The sequence below is a fragment of the Centrocercus urophasianus genome, unplaced genomic scaffold (assembly GCF_019232065.1).
Source record: "Centrocercus urophasianus isolate 14NV4802_14NV808 unplaced genomic scaffold, USGS_Curo_1.0 seq_23, whole genome shotgun sequence".
Classification (NCBI taxonomy): domain Eukaryota; kingdom Metazoa; phylum Chordata; class Aves; order Galliformes; family Phasianidae; genus Centrocercus; species Centrocercus urophasianus.
Genome location: NW_024884789.1, coordinates 3,297,881 through 3,311,556, shown reverse-complemented (window position 1 = coordinate 3,311,556; position 13,676 = coordinate 3,297,881).

Below are 13,676 nucleotides of genomic sequence, written 5' to 3'. Positions count from 1 at the left end.
TGCTAATTTCACCATAAAAAAAGATTGCAGAGATTCAGGCTGGGGGATGTTTTCTACATTCATTAATGCAAAATCAACTGTTCTGTTTTTCAGGAGCTAAGGATCAAGGACTGTCTTTTACATAATTAAAACTCTGAAATGTTAATATTATCTTCCCAGCACAAGATTTGGAATTCAGGAAACACCTCTCTGAGTATTAATTGTGCAGAATAATATGGCTGTCCATCTGTATGATCTGTTCATCCTTTGATGTTTAAATTGATCCTAGTATTCTGGAGACAGCTTCTGCAGAACTGATTTCCTTGTCTTTATTTTAGCTAGGTTCATTCAAAGGGCAAAATATCTAAGCATTCAGCTTTTGACCCTACTAGCAAATATTTAATGTATGAATTAAACTGGACAGGGCTTTGCCAGAAGCTCTCTTCATGTTTTATTTCTGAAGCTATTTTTACCAACATTTAATCGCTTAAATGTAAGGAGATAAAGACATCTCTGACAAACTGTGTTTATTGAGCTAAATGCAATCAAGGAAAGCCCTTTTATTTTTTTATAATGGGTTCAGTGCGCTTTGCATCTCTGGCTTTATTCTGAACACAATGTTACAATCCAAGAGGATGATACAGTAGTTAATATTACCACTAAATAAATGCACAAGTGGATGGACACAGAAGGCAAATTGACAAAGAGATGGATAGAAGAACTGAAAACTGCCTTTAATAGGCTCCCATGAAAAAAAACAGTGGTGTACAATGCACAATCTCCAGTTACTCTCTTGCCCTTTCATGTCTATTTACAAGGGACTGTTCTGTAAAAACCATCAGCAAACAAACAACAGCCAGGCACCTGATTAAAGGTCAAGCCAGCACCAACAAAGCACAGATTAAAAGGCAACCCCCAAATTTTCACTCCCTCTCCCCAGCCGTACCAACAAGTAAGCGATAGAGACCAGCAGCCTTAAATATTCTGGATATTAACGGTGATCTTTGAGATGAGTAGCACGAGGAGGAAAGCAGCAAAGAGGAGAAGGTTTTAAGAACAAATAGCCCAAAGTTGGAAAGAGTAGCAGCAGAACGTGAGAATGACAAAATCAGGCCAGTGACAGGTGGAAAGGGCATTAGGAGAGAACATGATCAAGTAATTAGCAGGTGGAAGTGGCAGTTAAGGGTCAAAATCAATCTGTCAAGGGACAGCAGGGAGGGATTACCATTGCAACCAGCTCCTGATTGACCAGTGCAGAAGGAGGTCCACAGACTGCTGGGAAGAAATTGCTGCCAAACATTTGTCCCAGCTCTGTTCTAGCTGCAACATCCTTCAGCCCAAAATTGTATTGCATGTTCAAAATTGCTGATTCTGCTGCAATTGCTCCTTTCTGGTGGGAGAGGAGGACTTCTACTTTGTTCCCAATATGCAAAAGCTGAACATATCCAACAGAGAGACAGGCATTGCCCAAACTAATTCCAGTAAAGAAACTATTTCAATGCAAGTGTTCAAACATAATGGCCTGTTCACATCATTAACGTCTTGGATCCTTAATTTTTTTGTTTGAACTTCTTTTTATGAGCACTTGTCATAGAATGTGGAACAAGCAACACAATACACAGATCCTTAGACTCGTGGGAGATTTTTCTCCCCAGTGAGATGAGGGGAATTTGTACACTTTTCTGATTTCAACAACACAACTGAGTCTCTGTCCTTCTGAAAAATCCATCCTTTGATGTTCAGTTCCACTCTCAAGTGCTGGAGAAAGCGCTGCAGAACACATTTCTTGCCTTTATTTTAGTGAGGTTCATTCAGAGGTCAAATATCCAAGTATTCAGCTTCTGACCCTAGTTAATCTGACTAGCAGGAAAACTGTCTGTAGTGAAGTGACAGAATGGCAAGTGCAGAGACAAACTTCCCTACCACGTGTCCTACAGGACAGACTGTTGTCAAATTTCCATTTACCATCAGGGAAAGCATAGCTGTAGCAAGTGAAGCCCTCCACCATGGTCCAGTCACCCCTTGCTGCCCCTGCAGAGGTCAATAATAATGGTGATTTTTGTCATGGGATAGTGATCTGTAATTTAAGTGGGGGCATTCATCATTCAGAAGTCACAGTCGAACAAGCTGCTCAGTGATGACCCTAGGGCACTCTCAGTCACAAAACCAGACTCAAATAGTGAGCTGGGGATATAAATGCTCATGTTTAGAGACAAGTGTTTACATTCTCTCTCTCACTACTTCTATTGTTTAATAGATGGGTTGAGACCTCATATGATGCCCTTCAAGAGTCTATAAAAACCTACATGAGCTTCAGCAACCCAAAGTAAAAAAAGGACTCTATTAATTAGTCAACACTGATGATCTGCTCACATTCATCATAAACAGACCAAAAAAAAAAAAGATGCGTCTCAGGCAAGACTCTTCAAGGAAGCTGGGATTTTTAATGGAGGAGCACTGTAAGTCAGAAAGACACTCAGAATATTTCGTGGCCAGCGCAGCGTACATAGGACATCTTTTAATAGATCATCAGGCATCTTTATGACTGTCTGGTTACCATGCCCATCTAATTACCTACTGGAAAAATTCTATCCATCATCTACTGTCTACCTCCAGTGCAAACAATATTACTGTCCGCTCCAGTTTCTCAGTCAGAGCAGACTGCCAGGAACAGTAGCAATAATGACATCCCCTTCTGTCCTCACAGGAACTGAACACAGAAATATAGCTGCTGGTATTCTTCTGCATGCTTTTGCCAGGTCCGTTGCCAGGCTCTAGCTGGAAGACAGACTGGAACCAGAGATGGCTTCATAAAGAAAAAGTAAAAAATGGAAAAGACCCACAACAACCAGATGTGCCCAATAATCAAGAAAGAAAACCCTTCCTCTCATGTGCTGTAAGAAACTTTCAGCATTTTGTGACAACCAGCTTTAGTAAAAATATATAATTCAAGATTTTGATCCTGCTCTGATTCTTATCCTTTGAGTCATCTATGCTTTGGTATCCATAGCCTAACGAGAGATGACATTACTTTCCCATGCCTTGGTGGTTTTGTGAGGTTTAACCCTTATTAACATTTGCAAAGGAGATTGGGACCATTGAATGTTAGGCTGAAGAGAATTTTCAAAGCTTTCTTACTCGAGAAAAAAAAAAGGGAAAAAAATATCCCAGCTAGGAGTAGAAGACTCTGTTCCCCATCTTGATGTGGCAGCATTCAGATGTCTGCAACCAGTTTAACCCTGCTCTGTAAGGCCGTTCTCTGGCTCAGCTGGCTCTGAACAATCATGCTCTGCAATCACCTCTTTTCATACCCATTACAAAAGGTGAGCAATACTTATTGGTTCAAGCAGGGCCAAGGGCTGACATTAAGCAAATTTCAAGGGTTATTTGAAGTTAATTGAGTTTAATCATGTAATGATTTTATAATTAGTCATAGTTCCCACTCTAGCACTGAAAAAGTCACACTTAAGAATTATTTAAAAGAAAATTAAAACCAATTTAGAGCAAGCGAAAGGAAGCCACATCCATGATTGGTGGGACTGGGTGAGGTGATCACAAAGTGCTGGCTAAATGCACTAACTGCTTCAGTGCGCTCAACCTCTGCCTTTAAGTGCAGCGAGCTGAAGTCCCAGCTGGGGATTTGCACTAAAGCTAAGGACAGCAGTAAGTTTCCAAATGTTAGTTATGCTGACTTCGTGGTATTTCTCACTAGCAATGAGTTGGGTGGATCCTGCCCCAAGGGGGAAGAAACTTCAGAGTTTTTCCACCTCACTGGAGCCAGGTCCACCTAGCTGGTTCAAAGGCAGGCAAAGGCCAGGAGATCCGAACTTGTCATTGGAAAATTATAACCCTCAGTTGGATGTGGGAAGGTAAATCCTGCAAAGATAGTTATTCTCAAAATTCAAGCTGGTGAATTTGAAATGTTATTTAAAAAAAAAAAAAAAAAAAAAATCATGTGAAATTGGCATGTACAACAATAAATGAGTTGTAAACAATATTAACATCAATGAGTTCAGTGAAGTGCTGACAACAAAGCACCACCTATTATATCCTCAACTCTGCAATGCATTCAGGACAAGTAGAACACAACACCTCAAAAAGGAATGCTGGATATGTGCTTAGGGATAAGGGGCTTACAGAACATACAACCATCTACCTGCTTGGTAATTAGAACCTGTGCTCCTCACTTTCTCTTAATCTCAAGGAGCCACATGACGTTAAAATACAGCATATAAATCATGTAGATCTGCTGTGGGTTAAAGCATGTGCAAGTTTCTCTTGAGAGTGGAGGCAACATGCAAACCAGCTCTAAATCTACGTATACCATGAAAATCCAGCCTCTGACACAAAGCCATTATACTCCTAGGAAGAGAAAACAAGATGCTTCCAGAGAATAATATCCTTGGGTATGGCTCCCACCAAAGCTGTTCCAAGCTGCTGAAATAAATGGCAGTACTGGACCCACCTACAGTTGAGATTTTGGGGGTTAAGGAATGTATGGGCCCATATCTCCCCTCCAACCTGGCTCTTTCCGCTGGTACCATTTTCCACCAACCAAAAAGAGACTCAGACTCAATTTATCTGTGCAAATGAACAGCCCCATGAGGATGCTGATTGGATCAGTGTCTGTTCGATGGCACAGGAAGTAGTGTAAGGTTTCACACAGGTTCACACTCTTTGATGTGGCATGAAGACATGCACCACGTGTCACAAGCATGGCAGCACTGCCATGTTCAGGGCAGGCCCCACGGGGTAGATGATTTATCCAGATTTAAGAAGTTAAGCATTTATAAGCACTTCAGTAAAGACACTTATCAGCCTGCATAGAGACATAATTATTGATAAAATCATAGTTCTTCTCATTACCCACTGACAATTCTTCTATAATTGTCTTACTTATTTTCAACAAATTATAGAACTGATCCGTTCCCAACTACTTGGTGATAATGAACCACAGGAAGCAGGACTAGCTGGGACAATTTTTTTCTTTTGAATACTTAAATTGTGTGGAAAATTCAGCCAAGGAAAAATAATGAGACAAACAAAAATTCAGAGCAGAAGTAAAAGTGGAGTACAGTATTCTCCAACTCCAATATCTTCATAAGTTGAGTTTTCATTTAAAAAAAAAAAAAGATTTTAAAGTGATATCATCCTATCTTTAATTGCAAATACACATTGCAAATACACGTATTTCGACTTGAAATGATGGGTTCTGCTTTTACTGAGCAAGAAATTATTTTAGTGACAACACTAAGACATAAGATATTCAGAGCAGCCCAGTAAATATTAGGCCTTCATCCTTTTCCACAAAGGAATGCCTTGGAGGCAATGCTCTGCAGGATGTAAGCAGTTACAAAGCCTGACAATGCTAGTGCCTGCCCAGTACAGCACGACACATCACACTGCTGAGTGCTGCCTGATGCAAAACCTTTGGTCCTTTCTGAGAGCAAATCAAGAGTGAGAGGAACAAGAGGTCTGTGAGTTAGACCTGTATTCAGCAGGGGCCATGACAGGACAAACAGTGTGCCCCATGGATAACCATATCAGAGGCTCTCAGCTGGTGGCTAATTCTTTCAGAGGATGTCCACCTCCCAGGACAGTTCACCAGCTAATGCTTTAACTCCAAAAAGAGGGGTATAAAATGATGAGCCTAACAAAGGCTTCCTTCCATTTGAAACACAATCATATCCACAGCATTCCTACCTTCTCCCTACAGCCATAAATAATATCAGTGTATTACTTAATGATATGACTTATTTATTATTTATTTAAATGATTTATGTAGAGCCTATAGCCTTAACAACTACAATGATAACGATTCAAAACCCAGAAGCAACATGAAAAGGAGATGCTTAAATAATTAAATGCCTCCCGCCTTTCCCGAAAGAGAGCTGAGGAGCAGTGTGTTTTTCTTTCTTTAGGTTTTCAGTTCTCCTACAAGTGAAAGGGCAGAGTGCCATTGGCTAAATGCTAGCTTAGCAAAGGAAAAACAATAAATCAGAATAACCAGTGTTACAGAAGCTCTTGTCTAGCATTTCCCATTCACGCATCTCAGAGGAGGGTAAGTACCACAGGACCTATTTTACAGAAGGTGAAACTGAGGACATGGAGGTGATACAAACAATCCACAGTCACACAGAAGTTCGCGTGCAAAGTTGGGCATAAATCTCCTTCTCCTCCATCTGTTAGACCAGACCTCATCCACTAAGCCATACTACTTTCCCATTTCCTCTTCTTGAGCTTTTTCTCTCAAGTCTTTTCTGAATCTACCACGTTTCTCCTTTATATCCATCTTTTTTCCAACCCCTACCTTTAAGCATTCCTCCTTCCCAGCAGTCTTTTCCTCCAACCTCACCTCTCCCGATATTCTCTTTTTACCCAATTTTTCCAAATAGGTTTTATTCTCTGCAACTAGATAAATACTTGGCAACTCACAGTGCAAGTGGATAATTGAGCACAGTTGTAAGTGGATTATCACTGAAATGACTGATTTTACACAGAGCAAAAAGCTCAAGGCAGCAACAGGGTGCTTTGCAATTTAAACATTGTAGAGAGAGTGAAAATATTTTCAGGTTTCATTTTAAAATTTTCTAAATGCACAGTGGAAACCAATTTCCAAAAGGCAAGGCATAAATACACACAGCAAACTCAAATCACCAAATGTTTGCCTACTTGTATTAAGGGGAACAGATGAATTATTAGAATCAGATTTTACACAATACAGCTGGAGTACTACAAATAACCTGAAATTTTTAAAGATGTTCCAGACTGTTCTTCAAACCAACAAAAAGACACAGGTGCCTTGACATCCGTATTGACATGTAATGGAAAAAATACTGAACCAGACTGACAAGTTAAAAGTTAAAGTTAAAACCCTAAATACTTAAACTCAGGGATCTCAAAGTTTACACCTACATTGTGGAATATTCACTGGAATGGCTTTGAGAATTCATTCATGGTTTGGATTGGTAATTTGCAAACCCAACAGCTCTTTAATCTAGAGATCCTCTCTATTAGTTCAGCACAGAACTGGCTCATTAGCTAAAGAATGCTGAGTTCTTCATTGATTTAACTGAAAGTACAGATAGCCTACAGGTGTTGGAAAGATTTTGTTGGTTTTAACATACTCAAGACACTGGAGTCATTCGATAAAGCAGTTCAATATCCAACCCTACCAAAAACTTTATGCGTGACCTTGGAAAAGTCATTTAGGTCTACTCATCTGCATTAGGAAGTAAATCCACCTACATAATGCAGAGACAGAGACAGGCACCAAAAGAATGGGGATGCAGACCACCTAAATAATACATAAAGATACTACTTTCTCCCACTCTTCATCTCCTCTATTGAGTATTGTTTATTCGATGCTACATTATCTTTATGGCACAGATTTTTCTCCCACCTCCAATAGGATCCCAATTTCATATACAGTCTTGGAGTATTGCATTATTACAAATAAAAATACAAATTCCAAATTGTTATATTTATCTCATCACAGCTGCTTACATTTAAAAGATGTAACTGTCACAGTGAACAGCTCACAAATAACCTGCAAACTAAGAAGGAAAAATAAATAAAATGTTTTGTTAAAAGTCGTTCAAGGAATGATTCAAATCCACAATCAACATAAGAAAACCACAGTCTGCTCAGTGACCCACTGAGAACACAAAGATATAGGAAGTTTGAATGGAAAAATACAAACTTTATCTGCCAAACTACTTTCTTTATTCTCAGAAAGAGCAAATAAAGAAAAGTATTTGTGAATAAGACTATTCAGTGCTGGAAGCAGGTACGTTAGATATGGTGGACTGCATAAGCAGACTCAGTCTGCTGGAGACAGGCAGTCGCAACAATTTCCAGTGTCAAAGAAAAATCTGGCACCTTGTTAAATATTAATAAGCTGTCAGGGTCAAAATGTTTAGGTCCTCCCAACTCAATCACTTTCATTTCTACTTCTCAGAAGCCATTCAATCGGAAATACCCCTTCCTGTCTTACCCCTCCTCATCCTGCCATCTCACCCAGAGCCATGTAAAATCAGACGAATATGGACAGTAAATGAGTTGATAGCCAAATGATGCTTTTGTCTCCTCTGCCTTTGTCAGTATGCATTCTGTTAGTTTTAGTGAGGCACAGAAAACTTAAATACAAGAACGAGAACGATGCAAAGAGTTAGTTTAACAAATCTTTGCCACATTTTCTGCAGGTTAGTGCTATTGATTACTGACACCTAAGGGTCTGACACATAATCGATAGACCTCATGACCCACATATGTGACATGGCCTGTGGGGGCTTTAGCAACAAGAATGAACATGGCAGTTCCATCTGAAGCTTTTCATATAATATTTATTTATTTATTTATTTGCAGGCAAAGCTGCTTCTGCTCAAATTACTGTCATGGTGAAAACTGGTGTCAGAGGAGGATGCTCATTTCTTCTCCTGCTGAACACCTGAACACAAGAACAACAATTACTGTCAGTGAAACAAAAATCAAACTCTAAATCAGTAGTCTAGGAGCTAAAGCTCCCTTCCCTCACCAAATTAGTTATTCAGGATGAGAAGTAGTCATCTGAAGAACTACTTGAATAAGAAAAAGAGGCAGGAGGTGTCTCACCAGCTAACCTTCATGTTTATGCAAGGCACCAAAGTAGTGCAGATCAGCATGGAAAACATCAGAAGATCAGAGGAGCTCTCTTTTGGTATACAGTCCTCTAAGACAGATGGTGAGAAGAGCTTTCTCTCTCACCAGTTTGCAGCCTTCTCTAAACATAAATCTTTATCTCTTCACTATCTTCACTGAATACAAACTGGTCACTCTGGGTCTCAGGAGCTACTTCAGATGTGCTCATTTCCTTGACTGCAGCACTGATTTTGTTGGGATTTTACACTCCCAGAACTTTCCTTCTCTCAGGTGACTATCTTCAATGCCACCTGTGCAATCTTCAAATGAAGATATGAAATTCTCCATCAGATTTTCAGATATTACTAAAATTCTTCCTCCCATTTCTCCAGTTCACTCTATCAGTTGCCTGGTTTGTTTCTAGTTTGTTGGGGGTTTTTTGCTTTGTTTTGATTTCACTGCCTGAGCCACAATTGCTACAAATCACCAGTTATTGCATTGTCAACGCAATATTTTAAGGCTCATACATACCAGCTCATACATACAAGCCATACGCAGGCTCCTTATAACAGCACCTAAAATAGATGCTGACTTTTAACTTCATGAGCAGAAGAAACAAGTGAGAGCACTTATTACGCAGTTACTGAATCCCGGCTAGAGACAGAAAAGTTCACTATTTCTTCACATGGTTTGAATGTGGCTCTGGGCATCTTCACCCCCATAAACCAACACCGAGGCTGAAGGTGTAAGCCTTAGACTAGCCAAATGTTATTGGAGTGCTCTACTGCACAAGGGACAGATACTTCACTGCTTTGGATAATTCACAGCATTAAGCAAATTATATCCTGCTACTACTATACACCCTTCACAATCATAGCAAGTTAATTATCTTTTGGATGAGCAAATTCATGCCAGAATAGCCTAGATTTCTTCATAAGCAATGGCTTTCATACAGTACCTGCCTTTTTACAGCAAGCAATATAGCCTGCTGTCAAATCAGGCCCCATGAACCACTTGGTGGGTCTGTCTGAGGCCACAAAAAGCATCCTGCTGTTTTCATCCCTGGAGACTTTTTGCCTCACTTCTGTCACATAGACACTTTTCTGGCATGTTTTGAAGGAAAATACGTTTCTGACCCAAAGCTACATGCACTTTCAGTGTTCCTTCCAAATCACAAGGAAAAACACTACTGGAACCAGAGACTTCCCACTGATTGCAAGTATTCAGGACAGAGGCTTAAATCTCAGAGAAATCCTTTTGTATATTAACTGCCCTTCAGAGCACCTAATCTTGAGATATCAGTCAGCAAAAGTCAATTGAGATGCTGCTGACAGGTCATCCCACAATCCTGTTCACTGTGCCAGCTTCTGTGTCATGCTGGAAAGATTTCAGTTCTTATGAACTCTTTGTCAACATGAGCAAAGTTCCTATTAGGCCAGTGAAGTGTGCATTCCATAATGCATGTACCATGAGGCACTGTGTGTTGAAAAAGGTCAAAGGTAGCTTAAGACAGAGGAGAAAGTAAGGGGGGGATGACCCACACCCACCTAGTGATCTTAAAGCCCCTACAGTTCTACAGTGGTTCACTACAGCTCTCACTTCTCAAAACAGGAAAGCTTTCAAGATGCTCAACTACACCAAGTAAACCTTGGCAACTCAACACTTTCCACTCAGATTCCCTCCTGAACATCTAACTCCAGCACTATTCTGCCTCACCTCAGTAAAGCACACTGATTCCTGATGCCAACAGCTTCACATCAGCGTTGCGCTCCACCCCATAACTGATCGTATTTAAGCAGAGGTGGAATGTAGCATTCAGCACTGTTGGTCTGTGAATTGGTCAGAATCCTTCAGGAAGAAGACCACATATTTTACCCACACACATTTCACACAAGCCAACCACCTAATTCTTCTTCTCTAGTTTTCAATTTTTGCAAGACACTGTTATTTTATGGAGAGCTGAAAAATACCCATAACTAAGACAGAGGCAAATAATAATACTCATTCAGTGCACCACTAGAAACCCTATGAAGATTTTTTCTTTCCACAAGACCCAGCAATATCCTGCATGAGAGGTAGCCTGCTGCTATCATTTCAAAAGTACAATCTTTTTTTTCATCCTTCCTGCTGCAGAAAATTCTTCATCACCTCCCTGTAAACACTATTTCTGTTTTACTCTGCTGTGCCGCTTGGGGAAACACACTGCTGGGTGCAGGATCTTCCTGGTACCTATTTTACGCCTCCGGGAGTTTTCCAGCAGCCAGCAATAATATAAAAGATCACCAAGGACTGTGATGTGACCAATTACAGCAGACAGCAGTTATTTATAGAAAAGTCAGCAGCTGTGAAGCTTTAACACCAGCCAGTGCACCCCTCTGCTTCCCATCACCTAGTATGTGTGCCAGCATCCTGCAACATCCTGAATAGCAAGGATTTTTAAAGCAATTACCTTGCTACCTGACAAAACTGTGCAGATGCACGGCATATGCCCACAGGACAATGAAGGCATAGCACTTTACATGCATAGGATCCTAGAGATGCCACTATGTATTTAATTTTCATAAATTGTTGACCCCAGATGTCACTTTCATTCTGAAATCCTTGTCCACCTACTCAGCAGCACAGCACATTAGGGCTCAGCACTGTCAATGTGCATAAGACCCTGTAACGCACACCGTCCTGATTCCTAGCTGTTTGCAAAATGTCTCTTATTCCCTCCACACCCTGCTATAAGGTCTGTCCAAATACTCAAGTACAAAGGAGGATGTGCTAGCTAGGTTTCTTTCTGGATTTCCCTTATCATGATATAAACCAAAGTAGTTGATGCAGCTTTCATTCTGTTGATGCAGTCAGAGATGGAAAAATCACCAACAAAGCCAGAAAAATCACAGCAACCAAGTGGGCAAAGCTACTTACTGGGTACATACCCTGCCTCAACGAATCCCTGCTATAAGACAGACGATGGTGATAGTCCCTAACATGTAAATGCCTGTTCTCTGAGCTGACAAAGGATAAGGGAAGTTTGGGTAGTCAAGTACCTGACACGAGTAACTGTAGAAATACGGATCCAAGATGTAATTTTTAATTATTTTTCTCTGTGAATTTTCCATACACGTTAAGTGCAAAACTGCTCATGGAAACTGAGGGAAAAAGTTCATGGCCTCTTCCTAAAGTGAGCATTTTACAGCTGAGCACAGTGCAGAATGAAATGCAATACTGCCACCTACTGCCTACACGCAATAACATCTCCTCTCCATCTGTCGCATCCAGCTGAAAATGAGATCAATGTTTCAGGACAGGGAATCTTTTAATCATAACAAAAATGTGATCTTGACTGATCTAAGGTCACATTACATTAATACAGTCTTCACAGCTTTTTTAATAATATAATTAACAATTTCTGCCATACCATTAAGAGAATTAGAGACCAAAAAGCTTAAGGGGTATTGACCTATTCAGTTTCAGTTTCTAAAATAACCTCGAAGTAACACGGACTTTTTTTTCCCACTACCACCACCACCTTTAAGCTCCCAGATACATAATTCTTAGATGTGTTTTCTAATTGTGTTCATGGATATTACACTTTTAGTAAAGATGTGAATCAGCCAGTAGAGGCTGGTTAGCTGCTTTTATCTTGTGAACCAATAGGTCAGGTTAGAACAGCTTATGTTACACAAAGAAGAAAAACACCACCACTAATTAGCAAGCTTGATACCACAGTTTGATGCAGAAAGAGACTTACCTCCACAATGACACTGCAATTCACTACCAATCCATTCTCTAAGCCAACATTCTCATTCTCTTAACCTGTCATCTCCCTAAAGTGCATCTGTGCCTCTGCAAATGACTTGGAAGCTTTAAGGAAATTAAATAAAGCCTACAGTATACACTGGCTAACTTTTGCTCGCAGTAAGTTTGCTCTTCAGCACCCAAAGTCACAAATTCAAATGGTATTCTTCAACAAGTGGCACTGTTAATTGGTTACTAAGTTTAGTGTGAGCATCCTTGGGTTCAAACTACTCCTTAGTGGCAGTGCAGTGTGGGACGATGGCTCCCATGAATAATCCACCACCAGAATGCAGTGAGGTTCAAACTACTCAGAGGCTGTGGCTAGAAAGCCTGTTCTGATGCACACTGATACGGTTATACAAGGAAAGTTAGCCTCAGAAAGCTGCAACATGAAGTCTCACTCTTAATGAGCTCCATGAAGACTTTAGTCCAAATGGCATTATACCACGTGCCCTTATATCAGCTGAAATCTCTTCTGAGTACAGGTTTTGGTTTTTTTTCTTCTAATGCATCATACACAAAAATTTACAGTCCGTATCTACTTTTAAAGAAAGAGAATCCTGGGTAAGTTGTTCAGAGTCAATTGCAGTTACTGGCAGTGTTTTGTGATGAAAAATAGACTCATCTGAAGCTCCACACACTCCTGGGCAGGATATAAAAGAAGAAAAGCAGAACTGCGCATGTGCATGAAAAACTACAGATGAAACTAAGGGACCATGCAAAATCAGTAACAACAATAAAGAACACAGCTCAGCTCATGTCATCACCATATGAGCTTATTGTCCTGGGCAAGGGTTCAACAATGGATTTGGCAAAGATGATTCCTTCTGATCACCATTACATCAATCCACAGCTACAAATATACCAAATAATCTAGCATCAAAGCTGTCATGGTTGTATTACTCTGCACTTCTGGGTTCTGAGCAGCAGAATACTGCCTGCCTCCTGGATTTTTAACAACAGTGACTTTTTCACTTGGCTAAGACAGGCAAGAATGTTTGTCCTGACCTTGCTAAGTTGAGAGGTGAATTATCACAGTATGTCTTACCTCCCCTTCAGATCCCATCGCTGAAATGGCAGGGGACAGGGAATCACCTCTGTCCTTGTAATTATGCTGCATCAAAGAGACTGGTTGATCTGAGAGAATGTCACTGCAAGGCTGTGACCAGGAAAAAATAAAAACACAGAAGCAAAAATCAGGCACTTCTTACTGCTTGTAACTGATGTCAGCTCAGTCTTTGGTAGAAACTAGCCTTCCCGTTCCTCTTCTGACTTCACTCTAAGCTAAG